The sequence below is a fragment of the Bactrocera neohumeralis genome, unplaced genomic scaffold (genome assembly GCF_024586455.1).
Source record: "Bactrocera neohumeralis isolate Rockhampton unplaced genomic scaffold, APGP_CSIRO_Bneo_wtdbg2-racon-allhic-juicebox.fasta_v2 ctg1342, whole genome shotgun sequence".
Lineage (NCBI taxonomy): Eukaryota > Metazoa > Arthropoda > Insecta > Diptera > Tephritidae > Bactrocera > Bactrocera neohumeralis.
Window position 1 is genome coordinate 25,944 of NW_026089695.1, and position 15,472 is coordinate 41,415.

Consider the following 15,472-nt stretch of genomic DNA (forward strand, 5'->3'; position numbering starts at 1 on the left):
ATATACCGAATTTCATTGAAATCGGTATAGTAGTTCCTGAGATATGGTTTTTGGTCCATAAGTGGGCGAGGCCACGCCCATTTTCAATTTTTAAAAAACGCCTGGGTGCAGCTTCCTTCTGCCAGTTCTTCCGTAAAATTTAGTGTTTCTGACGTTTTTTGTTAGTCGGTTAACGCACTTTTAGTGATTTTCAACATAACCTTTGTATGGGATGTGGGCGTGGTTATTATCCGATTTCTTCCATTTTTGAACTATACATGGAAATACCTGAAGAAAACGACTCTGTAGAGTTTGGCTGACGTAGCTATAGTAGTTTCCGAGATATGTATGTACAAAAAACTTAGTAGGGGGCGGGGCCACGCCCACTTTTCCAAAACAATTGCGTCCAAATATGCCCCTCCCTAATGCGATCCTTTGTGCCAAATTTCACTTTAATATCTTTATTTATGGCTTAGTTATGACACTTTATAGGTTTTCGTTTTCCGCCATTTTGTGGGCGTGGCTGTGGGCTGATTTTGCCCATCTTCGAACTTAACCTTCTTATGGAGCCAAGAAATACGTGTACCAAGTTTCATCAAGATATCTCAATTTTTACTCAAGTTACAGCTTGCACGGACGGACGGACAGACGGACGGACGGACAGACAGACATCCGGATTTCAACTCTACTCGTCACCCTGATCACTTTGGTATATATAACCCTATATCTGATTCTTTTAGTTTTAGGACTTACAAACAACCGTTATGTGAACAAAACTATAATACTCTCCTTAGCAACTTTGTTGCGAGAGTATAAAAAAACATGCATAGTGCATAAATAAGTGCACAAAAGATTTGTCGTAACCAAATGCCTAAGGTACCCTTTTCTGTTTTCGGATCTTCGGTGTTCACGGTTTAGTGAAAGTGTCAAAAACAACAAATTACAAAAGCAAAACGTTGTAATAAACAGTAAAAAGAATTAAAAAATATTTCGTACACTGACGAACTAAATTCAGTGAAATCTGGAAAAGAAATAGAAAGATAAAAGTGCAGTGAAAACGTGTAACAAAAAATATACATATGTACACACGTGAAGTGCTAAATAAATACTTACTCATATACATAAGATAAAAAAGAGAAGTATTGTGAAGTGTGTGCACATACATTCGTATATACATAAATATAATTAGCAGATAACGAAAAGAAAAATAATAATAATAATAAAATAAAAGGTGGTACTTACAAAGTGTGCGAGGTGAAATATTTATGTGGTACAGTGGTGGGCGCTAATAGAAGAACTAAACGTTTTGGCCCTACCCAAAAAAAATATATATATGTATATATATGTATGTATATATACATACATATTAAGTTACAATTTTTTAAAAAACAGTTTTCTGAACTGTTCAAAGTGCCGCAAAATTAAAATACCGGTAAGCGCAAAAAGCGTTGCAATCACCCGTTGCTGCGGTAATTACTTTGCTGCCTTCAATCTGCTGCTGCCGTCAAACTGCTGCTGCCTTCAGTCGCTGCTGCCATTCCGCCGCTGCTCTTATATCTTCGCTGCTGCCATCACATCGCTGCTGCCGTCAATCTGCTGCTGCCTTCAGTCGCTGCTGCCATTACGTCGCTGCTGCCATCAATCCGCTGCTGCCATCAATCCGCTGCTGTTTAAGTCGTGGGAATAAGCTGCCGCCGCATCCTGTGCCAACGGAACGTGAACGCCGGCAAACAGCCGACGCACCACGTAACGAGTGCGAATTATTGAAAGTGGTGCAAACAAAAAAAAGGAAAAACAATACTAATAAAAATGCAAACGCACACTTCCAGTTTTTGGCTCTCCCTTTTCACATTACACGCCTATTTATACATACACATATATACATATATATTGTTTTCTACACATCTTAATATATAAAAATCACGTGTCACGTTGTTTGTTTTCGATGGACTCCTAAACTACTGAACCGATTTTAATGAAATTTTTAACACTGTGTGCAGTTTGGTCCAACTTGAAAGATAGAATAGTTTATAACTCTCCTTATAGTCGCATTATTTATTTATTGCAAATTATTTGTTTATTATTAGCAAAGAGCTATCCACCAGTTGGTGGCGCTAACAGCGCACTATGGTCGAAAATTTCATTTCGTTGGCCAAAAGTCAAAATATTTGCAGTCCCGAAATATGTTGTTGTTTCTGAAATCTAGTAGTCAACGCTCCAAAACAACCAAAAATGAATTTTGTTGTTGTAATATGCAATTCACCGTTATTCGGTGAGTCATCGAAGTTGAATTTGTTTGCTTCATTTGTAAACATACATAATTGCGTTCGGTGTTTTATAGTGCTTACTTCAATTGCTTGTTAAAGCTGAAAACAAAACGTGTTAAATAAAAGTTTAAATGGAACACGAAGGTGATGGTAAGTTTATTAATTTTGTAAAATATAATACTCAAAAGTTGGATACTCTAAAAAATAAAATAACTTTTTCCAAAAGTCTTTAACATTTTGGAATTTATTTTATTTTTTAAGTTTGAGTAAGCTTAACACATTTTGTTTAGGAGTGTTAAGCATAAGATTAAAAACCAAAACTACTTTGAAGTGTTTAGTTTTTGAAAATGTTTATCTCGATTTGCGGTTTTTTGCCGTTTTTGAGTAAATTTTTTTTTTCCAGTCGTCATTTGTTTACAGAATTCAGCAGTTTTTGATATTTGGTTGACCAAGCAGAAGAAAGGAAAAAATAAGGACGCACTAATAAATTATTTTATACAAAAATGTGGAGCCGATAACATTTCAGATGAATGCTATAAGTATTTAACAAAAAAAACACGCATGCTTAACAATAATTTGTCTGCAAAGTGGGAAAAGTGTCATAGAAGATTAGATGATTTTAAAATTAAATATTCTGGCTGGCTTTGTTCAGAAACTGTAATAAACAGGCAAATAAATTTAGAAAACACTTCCACAGAGACTCAATGCACAGTAGAACTAAGCCCAGATGAAAAAATTGTATCACTAACTGGACGCCTGCAACTTAAGTACTCTGAGAAATCTAAACGAAGTAAGAGAAGACAAGCAGCAAACCTCTCGATGTCAGAACACAACGAAACAAATCTGTTAGTTCAAGCAGCATCAATTTCGGCTCGAAAAGAAGAACAAGTAGATTTGGCAATTGTTTTAAAAGAAACCATCGAAAGTCCATCAAGACCATCCAAGATTAGTAAGCTATATGTCGATGATGTAAAAGCACCTATTGTAATGTCTGATGAGGAAGCGTTAGCATTTCTTCTCGAAAACAATTTTTCGAAGAGGCAATACTGTTCCATATTTAATATATTCTAATATTTATCCACCCTATGATAATATATTAGCAATAAAAAGTAAGTGCAGACCCGATGGTGTACTTGTAGATGACAAATGTGCAAAGGTTCCTTTACAAATGCTTTTAAACCATACGGCTAAAAGAATTATAGAGATGCAAAAGGAAGTATTTGCGACAATTATGGGTAACTTCATATCAACGGAAATGATATTTAGCTCCGGTTTTGACAGCAGCTCTGGTCAATCTCAATATAAGCAATCTTTCCTTGATCAAAGTACATCACGAAATGCTGATTCATGTCTTTTGGCCACAACAGTGATTCCCTTGAGACTCTTGAGTAGCGTGGGAGCTCCGATTTGGAATAATTGTTTTCCGCAGTCCACAAGATTTTGTCGGCCTTTAAAATTAGAATACACGAGTGAAACTAAGCAAGTGATAACAAGGAAAGCTGCTGACTTAAATAAACAAATTCAAGAGCTTGAAAACTTACGTGTTGAAATCGAAGCTGGTAAGATAATCGAAATAACGTTCAGAGTGTTTTTAACTGTTAAAATGTCTAATATGCCATGGAACCCAAACTGACTTTGTTAAAGTCACAGATTATAACAGCGTAAAATTTCATCCTATCGATGGAAATCTAAAGTACGGAATTAGTCCACTGCACTCCTGGATTAGATTTTTTGAGTTCATACTACATTTAGGATACAAGATGGAAGTAAAGAAATGGCAAATTAGATCGGAGGAAGATAAAGATGCAATTAAGATAAGAAAAGAGTATATCCGGAATGAGTTGTGGAAAGAACTAAGTCCTCATGTTGATGTTCCGAAAGCAGGTGGTTGTTTTTCCACAAATGACGGCAACACGTCGCGAAGAGCATTTATGGAATATGATAAAGTTTCGAAAATTTTAGGAGTAGACACTGAATTAATATTTCGAATGAGAATAATATTAAAATATTTATCTTGTCAATTTTCCCTAAATTTGGATAAATTTGAAGAGTATTGATTTCAAACTGGTCAATTATATCAAAGCAAGTACCCCTGGTTGCCAATGACTCCCACAGTACTTAAAGTTATAGTTCACTCAAAGCAAATAATGCATAATACACCACTTCCTGTTGGTTACTTCGGAGAGGATGCAGCTGAGTCACGAAACAAAATATATAAAAGCGACAGACTGCACCATGCACGTAAGACTAGCTGCATTGATAATCTTTTCGATGTATTTCATAGAGCTCTTGACACATCGGATCCATTAATTTCATCTCTTCACTTAAATACACGTGTGAGCCAAAGGAAGCGTTTAACGCTGCCACTAGAAGTAAAGGAACTATTGTATTGTGAGGATATCGGTGAAACATGTGCGACCGAGAATTTAGAAAATATGGATGACGACGAGGGCGACGAGGACGATTATCCAGAAGAACTTGAACAGGAAAATACATTTTTGGATAATGAATTGTATTTAAATTAAAGAGTTTAATAAAATTTTAATATTTTCGTAAATACGTGTGTAAATTATATTTTCAATTTCCAGAAACAACATATTTACTCGTAAGTATCGTATATTTTCTCATTTAGAACTAAAAAAAATAAAAACTCAGAAAGAAAAGAAACAAAAATTTTATGTAAACATTTTTTTTTTTAATTTAATTCTAAATGTTGATAATTAAAAAAAAAAATAATTATTTTATACAAAAACACTTAAATTATACTGCAACTTCAAATTCCAGTTAAAAATTCCGTTATTTTAAGTTTGAATAGTTTTGGCCAAGAAAAGTGATGTTTCCGACCATAGTTCAGCGGTATTGAGTAAGTGCGGTATGTTACAGTAGATGGCGCTACATATTATTTTTCTGCGTAATTTGAATTCCCCTCGGTTATGCAACGGTACACGTTTGGTCATCAAAAAGTTAACAGGGAATATTCTTGAAGCAACCATTTTGACGGGAAAGTTTAAAGGAGAAGTGGTCCTGTTGCCCCGTATTCCAATGATACCGTCAGAATCTACGATACCATTCAGAAGACTACAGTTTCCTATTCGTTTAGCTTTTGCCATGTCCATTAATAAGTCTCAAGGCCAAACAATGTCCATTTGTGGGTTAGATATGGATAATCCATGTTTTTCCCATGGGCAATTATATGTTGCATGCTCACGTGTGGGAAAACCATCAAATCTATTTGTGTTAGCTCGAGACAGGTTAACCAAAAATATTGTGCACCAATTAGTGCTAAGTTAAATTAAAATGTTTATAATTCAAAAAAATAAATACTACTATTAAAAATTAAGAATTATCTATCCTAAGATTATAGAATTAAATGTTACATGTTATCAACTAACAATTTTGTAATTAACTTATTTGTTAAAAACTTGAATATAAAATCAAAAATGAACTATTTAATGAAAATTTGTGCTTATTATCAACTCTACGAAAATTTTCATCAATAATTTTAAAAATTTTGACCTCAAGTTCAAATCTCAATCCCGTGGATTTTTATACCAGATATATACTAAGGTTTCCGTCTTTATTCATAAATAATAATTTCACTGTAGTGAATAGTTTACTACAACACATCAAATCTAAAAGTGAGGAAATGTTCATTCTGAGAATTCGAATGATTCAAACCGATTTATCGTTTAAGTTCAAAATTTTACAGTTTCATATGTACACACATAGGTATGTATGTGGCATGTTAGCGTGTTGGAGAGCCATCTTCTTTATTTGTTTACACGCTACACAACAAAACAAAGAACGAACTTCGCCAAAAATATTTAAATTGATCAGAGACGTAATTCCCTGAATATATTAACATTCCATACAAATAAATGTCCTTGAACAGAGTTCAAAAAGCGTTTTAACTATTTCAAATAAAAATTGGGCCGGGCGAAGTTCGCTGGGTCAGCTAGTATTATATATTATACATATACATATTATTTACATATATTGAAGTGAATGTGAAGGGATTTTGGGATTGCGGATTCGCCTACATTAAGGTGCGACCTTTTTGTAAATCGCATAATTTTAAAATTTTAATTCGGTCAGTTCTTTCGCATATTTATTTATTTATTTGTTGTTATTTATTTATTTATTTATTTATTTATTTATTTATTTATTTATTTATTTATTTATTTATTTAATCACCAGGATACAAAGTATATACATAAATAGTATGCACCTATAGAGGTGTTACATTTAACACCTGTTCATAGGCCTGGAAAACAAGTTACTACAATTTTCTTATATTATCTTATTCCATACAAGCATTATTATAATTATGCAACGACTTTGACTTCTAAGTTTTAATCTATAGCGTTACAATCTACTTTACAATTTTTCTTTTATCATTTTTTCTTTTAATGTTTAGTGACTTTAATTTCATTGGTAATTTATTATTGTACTTAACTGCTATATATTTTGAGTTCTTATATGTTATGTTCTTATTAATCTTTGGTAATACTAAAGACTTAGCTCTGGTTATACCCTTGTAGTTGTAATATTATTTTTTACAGAAATCGTAATCATAGAATAAAGATTCTACTATGAATTTATTTTTAATACCTAGTATTTGTGTACTATCATTTTTTACACAAATAGCACTAATTAATTTAGTTTGAATTCTTACGAGAATTTTCATTACATTTTTATAACTTCCGCCCCAGGCAATGATACCATAATTAACAATACTATCGAATAGGGCGTAGTAAATCTTCTTCAGTATTTTTTTTATTCATTATGTTTCTGAGCTTAGAGAAAATAAATATAAAGTATCTAGTTTTTTTTATGACCTCTTTGATATGTTCATACCATCTCATGTGGCAGTCAAAAATTAGGCCCAAATATTTACAATGCTCAACCCTGCTAATTACCTTATCATATGTATATCCTTATCTCAAAATTATTTGGTATACTATCTTTATAGACACCAAAAGTTATATAATTGGATTTATCTACATTAAGAGTTAGATAATTATTGCACAGCCAATTCCCAATCATATTCATTAATTCATTCATTTTGGTTTGAGCTTCATCCCAAGTTTTACAGGAGCATTTTATTATTGTATCATCAGCGTACGCTGCTATATTATTTTCATGTGATGGATTGAAAATATCATTTATGTATAATATAAATAACAGTGGCCCAAGGACCGTGCCTTGTGGTACACCAATTTGTACTTTACATGCTTTACTTTTAACATTCTTACATTTAACATCTTGTTATCTGTTTGATAAATAATTATTTATTAAGTCAGCTGTTATGCCTCTGATTCCATATTTGTATAATTTTTCAATTAAGATCTTATGATCTACCGTATCAAATGCTTTGGCTAAGTCAAGAAAAGCTATTACTGTTTTATTATTCCCATCAAGGTTTGTGTATATAAAATTAGTAATATCTGCAATAGCATCTTTGGTGCCTTTGCTTTTCAAAAAGCCATATTGATTTTTATTTATAATTTTACAATCAGTTACAAAGTTGTAGAGACGCTCATGTATTATATTTTCAAGAATTTTAGCTAAGCTAGAGATTAAAGAGATTGGACGATAGTTAGTAGTTTTACATTTGTCACCTGATTTATGAATTGGTAGGATTTCTGCACATTTTAGTGTATCTGGCCATACACCAGTAGTTATACAGCAGTTAAATATATGCTCTAGTGGTTTGCTAATGAAATTGCTTATTAATTTTAAAACTTTTGTATTAATACCATCAACACCCCCAGCTTTGTCTCTTAGACCATTAATTATTTTCCGTATTCCTATTTCATCGGTTGGATTTAAAAATATTGATTTTACATTCATCTCTATTCTAATATTAGTTTTGTTACATGTGGTTTTCATTCTAGCCGCTAAGCCAACACCAACATTACTAAAGAAATTTACAAATGTATCAGCTATACGGGTTGGATTTGTAATCTTGAAACCATTGTCAATTATTAGATCTATATTATTTAATTTATTTAAATTTCTACCTAGTTTCTGATTAATATATTTCCATAGTTGCTTGCTATTATTTACCTTACTAATGATTGTGTCTCTTTCAAAATTACACTTTGCAATTTTAATTACCTTGTATAGCTTTTTACAGTACTTTAGATATTTTTTTTCAGTTCAAAATTATCATAATTCCTTTTCCATTCATTATATAGTTTTTCTTTGGTACGACATGACTTCATAATGCCAGTCGTGATCCAATTTTTACGAGGTTTAAGTTTATGTTTATTGTTATTAGGTTTTATACATTTTACAGCATTTTGCATGTTGGTTTGAATTTCATCTATTAAGTTATTAATTGCAAAATTAGGATCCTGTATACATAATATGTCACTCCAAGCTACATCATTACACTTCTTTACCAGTAATTTATAATTAAGATATGTTTCGGGTTCCTTACTGTTTTTAACATATTGCAATTTTAGAGATAAAAATATTGGAAGGTGATCAGTAAGCGTATGTTTATATGTAATTGTGTTAATATTATTAATGTTAGTCTTAACGAACATATTATCTATACAAGTTCCATTGGCGTTGTTTGGTCTAGTGGTATCATTGAAATATGGAATGTAATTTAAGTTTAAGAGTACAGATATGAGTAAGTCCTCGTGATAGTCCATGTCTTTTAAATTTATATTGAAGCCGCCTACTATTATGTGATTCTTGACTTTCACATTAGATTCAGCATAATTTTTTAAGTTGCCTATAAATTCATCTTTACTTATGTCATGGCATCTATCGATATTACTTTTTCTCGTTTTCGTAATCGATTCCAAATATATTTGTTGCCAACCTTTATTGCTATTATTGGTTTGGCTTTCGTATATTTGGGAATCGATATATATATGTCGGATCTTAAATTATGGTAACCAGTGTAAAAGTGACAATTCTCGTCTCTGCACTCTAACGGTTGTTTGTTAGTACGCTTTGTTCCATCTATTCGCCAGATGGTCAGAATAGTTCGATGCGAATATGAGAAAGAGATGTTGCGTGAGGTTAGAGGTTTGAGAGAGAGATACGCACTACGATTGTTGTGCGTGTATGCTTGAGCCACTGCGAGAGACAGAGATACCAGTATGTTCGTTGCAGGATTTTCTGGAAAACATTTTCATTATGCTAGAATGCTGGCAGAGAGTCTCAAGTTGACAGTGGCGTGATCAAGTTTATTCGCCGTATACAATCTGTGCAATAAAATATGAAAAATCCGAACGATAACCCGACATCAGAAGTGGGATCAGTGGCAACTCCTACATTTTCTGAAGATCAGTGGCGTACTATTATGGAACTGCAAAATCGCAATTTCATCGAAATGTGTAAAGCTATGCAAGCGTCTGTGCGTCCACAAAATCAAGTGGTTTTGCCAAAATTTAACTCAGATGTAACTGGAGCTGATTGGACTCAATGGTGTGCAACGGCAAGCATTATTATGGACGAACAGCAGATTGATGGCAGCGCACTTATCATGATGTTGAGTAGTTGTATGCAGGGCAGTGCTTCAGCGTGGCTTGCACAGATCTGCTATCCCGGCATTAATTGGGAGCAGTTTAAAGAACTATTTATACAGCGTTTCGAGATTAAGGAAATGCCGGCAGCTATGTTCCTGAATCTGCTGAACAACCGTCCAGCCCACAATGAGTGCCCTGCAGTGTACGCAAGTCGTATGGTGACGTCATTGACCACAAAATGGCGCAATATGAACGCCGAGGAAATAGCTGTATCCACGGTACTTGCGCATATGGCCAATTTTGACAACCGTTTGCAGCGTATGGTGTTTTCGTCAAATGTACAAACTAGAAGTCAACTCCAGATGGAACTGAAAGCATTTACATTTGACAAAAAGCGGAGTGCTGGAAGTACTGAGGGTAATAGCGGCGACTCCAAGCGAGCCAAAATTGTGTGCCACTTATGCAAGAAACCAGGACATAAAATGGCGGAGTGTAAATTAAAGCGGTCTGAATCGGAGAATAAACAGCATCGCGATTTGCAGAATGTGACCTGTTACCGGTGTGGACAACTTGGGCATCTTGCCAGTCGGTGTATGAACAATGCAGCTAAATCTGGAGCAGTTACTGAGAAGAAATGTAATCAATGTTTTGTGGCTGAGCCAAAAGGAGTTTTGACACACCAGGGTGAGATCTTTCCTATTTGTTTTGACTCTGGAGCAGAATGCTCGCTTATTCGAAGTAGTGTTGCCGATAAATTTGATGGCAAATTTATTAATAATCTTGTCATAATACGAGGTATTGGCGACGCTGGCATTTCAAGTAAGCTACAAAGACTGTCTAGATGTATTATTAATGGAAATATTGTAGAAGTACTGTTTCACGTCATAGCAGATAAGCATCTCACAAATGATATTGTAATTGGTAGGGAAATCCTTAGTCAAGGATACGAAATCATCTTGACACCTGATAAATTTGGCAGAAATCTCAAGTGACTGGCTTGCTGCTGAACAGCGCCAGGATTCTGAAATTACTGATATCATTAACTTAACTCTAAAGAGTTGACAGATGATGTTGCACAGACTTATGAGTTGAGAAAAGGTGTCTTGTTTCGTAAAGTTCAGAGAAATGGAAGAACCCGTTGTTTGCCAGTAGTGCCCCATGCATTTCGATGGTCAGTAATAAATAAAGTGCACGAGTCCATCATGCATTTGGGATGGAAAAAGACTCTTGACAAGTCTTACCAATATTATTGGTTTGGTAAGATGAATAAATATGTTAGGAAGTTTGTCGATAGCTGCATTACATGTAAAACTGTTAAGGGTTAATCTGGAAAGATACAAGCCGAGTTACATTCAATTCCAAAAGTGAATGTGCCATGGCACATGGTGCATATCGACATTACTGGAAAATTAAGTGGGAAGAATGATCTTAAGGAATACGTGATAGTACAAATTGATGCCTTAACAAAATTTGCTTATTTGTTCCATACTTTAAGATTAGATTCTGACAGTTGTATTCAGGCAATGAAATCATCTATTTCTTTGTTCGGAATACCGCAGCGTATAATAGCTGATCAGGGTAGATGTTTTACTAGTGGGAAATTTTCAGAATTTTGTACATCACAAAAGATTAAGCTTCATCTTATAGCTACAGGAGGAAGCCGTGCAAACGGCCAAGTTGAACGTGTGACGAGTACACTTAAGAATCTACTGTCAGCGGCTGAATCAAGTCACCGATCTTGGCAGGATGCTTTAGGTGAGGTACAACTTGCCTTGAATTGCACAGTGAGTGGTGCAACCAAAGCAAGTCCCCTAGAGTTACTTATCGGCAAGGAGGCTCGTCCTTTGGGTTTGATTCCACCGTATGATACAGAGATGGAGGTAGATAAAATTAATGCTAGAGATAGGGCAATTGAAAATATGAACAATCAAGCTAGCTAAAATAAGGTTCGATAAAAATAAAGCAGCAGTTGAACGACATAAAATTGGAGATTTTGTTTTACTGAAAAATGAAGAACGGCATCAAACTAAATTGGATGCAAAGTTTAAAGGACCATTTTTGGTTAGTGAAGTTCTAGAAGAAGATAGATGTATATCTTGAAGTCATTGCATAATAAGAGAACTTATAAATATTGTCATGAAGATTTGAGAAAGATGCCAGATGGTTATGTTCCGAGTGAATTGGAGTGCCCGCCTGAGACTTGTTGAAATGGTTATAATATATCCGTGTGAGAGGATATGTTATGTGAAAACAAAATGTCCATATAGAGTATGGAATGGTTGAAATGAAGTTGCAATAGACTTCGATAAGAAAATGTATGTGAATGGCGGATGTGTTTGAGAATTCAAATGGAAATAACCTGGCGGATGCAAAGTTTATGCATGGTTGATATATGACAATATTTGATTGAAATGTATGAGTTGGAGATATGGTTTTGAGATTTGAGCTATCTGCGTCATTGGGCAAGCACAAGTGAAAGACGAAAGTTGGGACATGGCGTGTGGCGTTCTTGACGGGACTATGCTCTTAATCAAAAGGAAATCATAGTGACAATAACTAGAGTCGAATTTTGAATTGCTGAAAAGCAAATGGAATGAATTAAATGTTAAAATGAATTTGGTTATGTAATAAAAATAAGAATTGGAATTTGTTTGTAATGTTGTGTAAAATGTAAAATAATGAAAGATTATGAAATAAGAGAAAATGTTAAGCGTAAGGTAATATATCAAATAAATAAATGGTATTTGAAATTGATGAGTAAAAGAAAACACAAGCTATAATCCCGAATTTATAAGTCATATTTGTAATATTAAGATTACAGTACACGAGGACGTGTAATTGTCAGAATGGCCGTGTCGGATCTTAAATTATGGTAACCAGTGTAAAAGTGACAATTCTCGTCTCTGCACTCTAACGGTTGTTTGTTAGTACGCTTTGTTCCATCTATTCGCCAGATGGTCAGAATAGTTCGATGCGAATATGAGAAAGAGATGTTGTGTGAGGTTTGAGAGAGAGATACGCACTACGATTGTTGTGCGTGTATGCTTGAGCGATACCAGTATGTTCGTTGCAGCATTTTCTGGAAAACATTTTCGGTATGCTAGAATGCTGGCGGAGAGTCTCAAGTTGACAGTGGCGTGATCAAGTTTATTCGCCGTATACAATCTGTGCAATAAAATACGAAAAATCCGAACGATAACCCGACATATACATTTTTTCGTTTTCGTTATCGATTCTTAATATATCTGTTGCCAACCTTTGTAGTTTTTTTTTCCGGAAATTTAATTTAAACAAGCAAAAATGAGCAAGCCAAAGCCAACTATCGCCAACCTCTCTCCAAGTAAGGAGTTGATCGACTTAAAGACATTAAAACGTCAAAGGACGGTGGCGGAAAATATTATTTTGCCTTTTAGAAAAAACCATGTCGTTAGATCCAATTGAATTGGAATGTCGGCTCGACATATTAAATTCACATAGTGAAAAGCTAATGAAATGCCAATCTAAAATTGAAGAGATTGATGAAGACGTCATGGCCCGAAGGGAGTTAGAGGACATAATTGTTAAAACGAAATCAATAATTAAAAATATTTTAGCCAAAAATAGAACGTCAATTGCCGAAACATCTTTCGTAGCTTCTCACAGCTCAAGGCTCCCTAAAATGAATTTGCCGAAATTCAAGGGAGAATACTCAGAATTTAAAAATTTTATGAGTTTGTTTGAGAGCTTGGTTCATAATGATCCAAATATCCCAGGTATAGAAAAATTTAACCATTTGGTAAATTGTCTATCTGGAGAGGCTCTAGGAACAATTAAAGCGTTTCAGATGTCGGATGAAAATTATCCGAAAGCGTTGGCAAGTCTCAAAAAAGTTTATGATAATAAATGCTTGATATTTTTCAATACAACATCTAAACTTTTTGAGCTGCCAACCATCCCAAAGCCATCCGCGCCTTCATTGCGATCAATGATTGATGAAGTGTCTGCTGTTTATGACTCTTTGCTATCTCTGGGCGATGAGAAGCAAATAATAGCTATGACAAAGGTTGACTCTGCGACCCGATCCAAGTGGGAAAAGCAACTTGACTACGATCACTTACCATTGTAGAAGGATTGCGAAGCAACTTTAAATAGAAGGTTTCAGCAGTTAGCAGCGGAAGGAGCATCTTGTTCGAAGACGAAATCTGGAGCCACAACCAGCATGAGTTACATGAAGCAGCCACACATGGACAGGACAAAATCAGCTTTAGTGGCTGCAGCTGCAAAGCAGCCAACTTGTCAAAAGTGCAAGTCAAAGGGACACACTTTAACTGCCTGCCCCACTTTCAAGGCGCTTCCGATGCAACAGAGATTCGAGTTTGTGAAATCGGTGCCCTTACGCATAAATTGTTTGCGTAAGGGGCATACTGTATCCAAGTGCAGAGCGAATCGATGTCGTGTATGCAATCGATCGCATCACACATTGTTGCACCAGTACCCGGTTTCACATGAGCCACACTACTTCATTCCGCATCAATGCGTTTTAAGACCCGAAAGCACAACAACCAAATTACGTGTTGTTTTTGACGCTTCGAGTCGTACTTCATCTCAAATTTCATTGAATGAACTTTTGATGGTAGGCCCAACCATCCAAGAAGAATTGTACTCAACTCTTCTTCGTTTTCGTTTACACAAATACGCTTTAACGGCAGACATTACTAAAATGTACCGCCAAATAATGGTGCACGAAGAAGATAGAAATTGTCAGCTTATTGTGTGGAGAGAGCATCCCTCAGAGCATATTCAAATTTTTCGACTTAACACCGTTATTTATGACACTGCGCCTGCATCATTACTCGCAACACGGTGTTCACAAATTCTCAGCGATGCTAATACAACTAAATACCCACTCGGTTTATTGGCCATTAAAAGAGACTTTTATGTCTACAAATTATTGACAGGATCTGAAAATTTTGAGTCTCTAGATCTTACAAGAAGTGAAGTAATTAAAATATTAAACTCGGCAGGATTCATCTTAACGAAGTGGTTTTCGAACCACCCTAAATTTTTCGACAGTGATTGCACTGAAAAGTCATTAAGCTTCAATGGCAAAAATTCAACTACAACACTAGGAATCCATTGGATGCCGAAAGAGGATTTGTTTCGATTTGTTTTGGATGCCAACTTTCATGATCTGCGAGCTACTAAACGGAACATATTTTCAGTCTACGCTCGCCTTTTCGATCCTCTTGGATTACACTAGTCTACAGGCAATATGCAACTGATTGGCTATTGGTGTTTTTATATTAAATTAGGTGTACAAATAATCAATTCATATTTTAAAATTCCGTACCACGTAAGATTTTTAAGAATTTCAAAATTATTTTTTTTTACGTAGTATTAAGTAAATTTTTTGTTCTACTTGCGCCAAATCCATATATACTTTGAGTTATTTGTTAGTTGAGAGTATTTATGACATTTCTCGTATGTCTTTCTTGTTTATCAATTTAAAACTTGAAGGTAGTTGTATATTTATTGCGATAGCCGTTTAAAGTGAGATTTTTTGATTAAAATGTCTAAAGTACGAAAACGTGGTTGTAATACATTGACTGATTCATTTTGTTATGTTTGTGGCTTGTATACACCTAAATCTCATGCCAGATTAATAACTAAAGTGACTGAATTAGCATATCTCAAGTATTTTGGTTTTCCTATAGTGAATCAAGATCGGAATTGGACTTTATTTTCAAAAAAATCAGC

General features: G+C 34.6%; 1 pseudogene; it reads left to right on the forward strand.

Annotated features, from left to right (window-relative positions):
* The first annotated feature begins 9,486 nt into the window (after positions 1–9,486).
* Positions 9,487–11,676, forward strand: LOC126766470 (uncharacterized; annotated as a pseudogene).
* Positions 11,677–15,472: the final 3,796 nt, after the last annotated feature.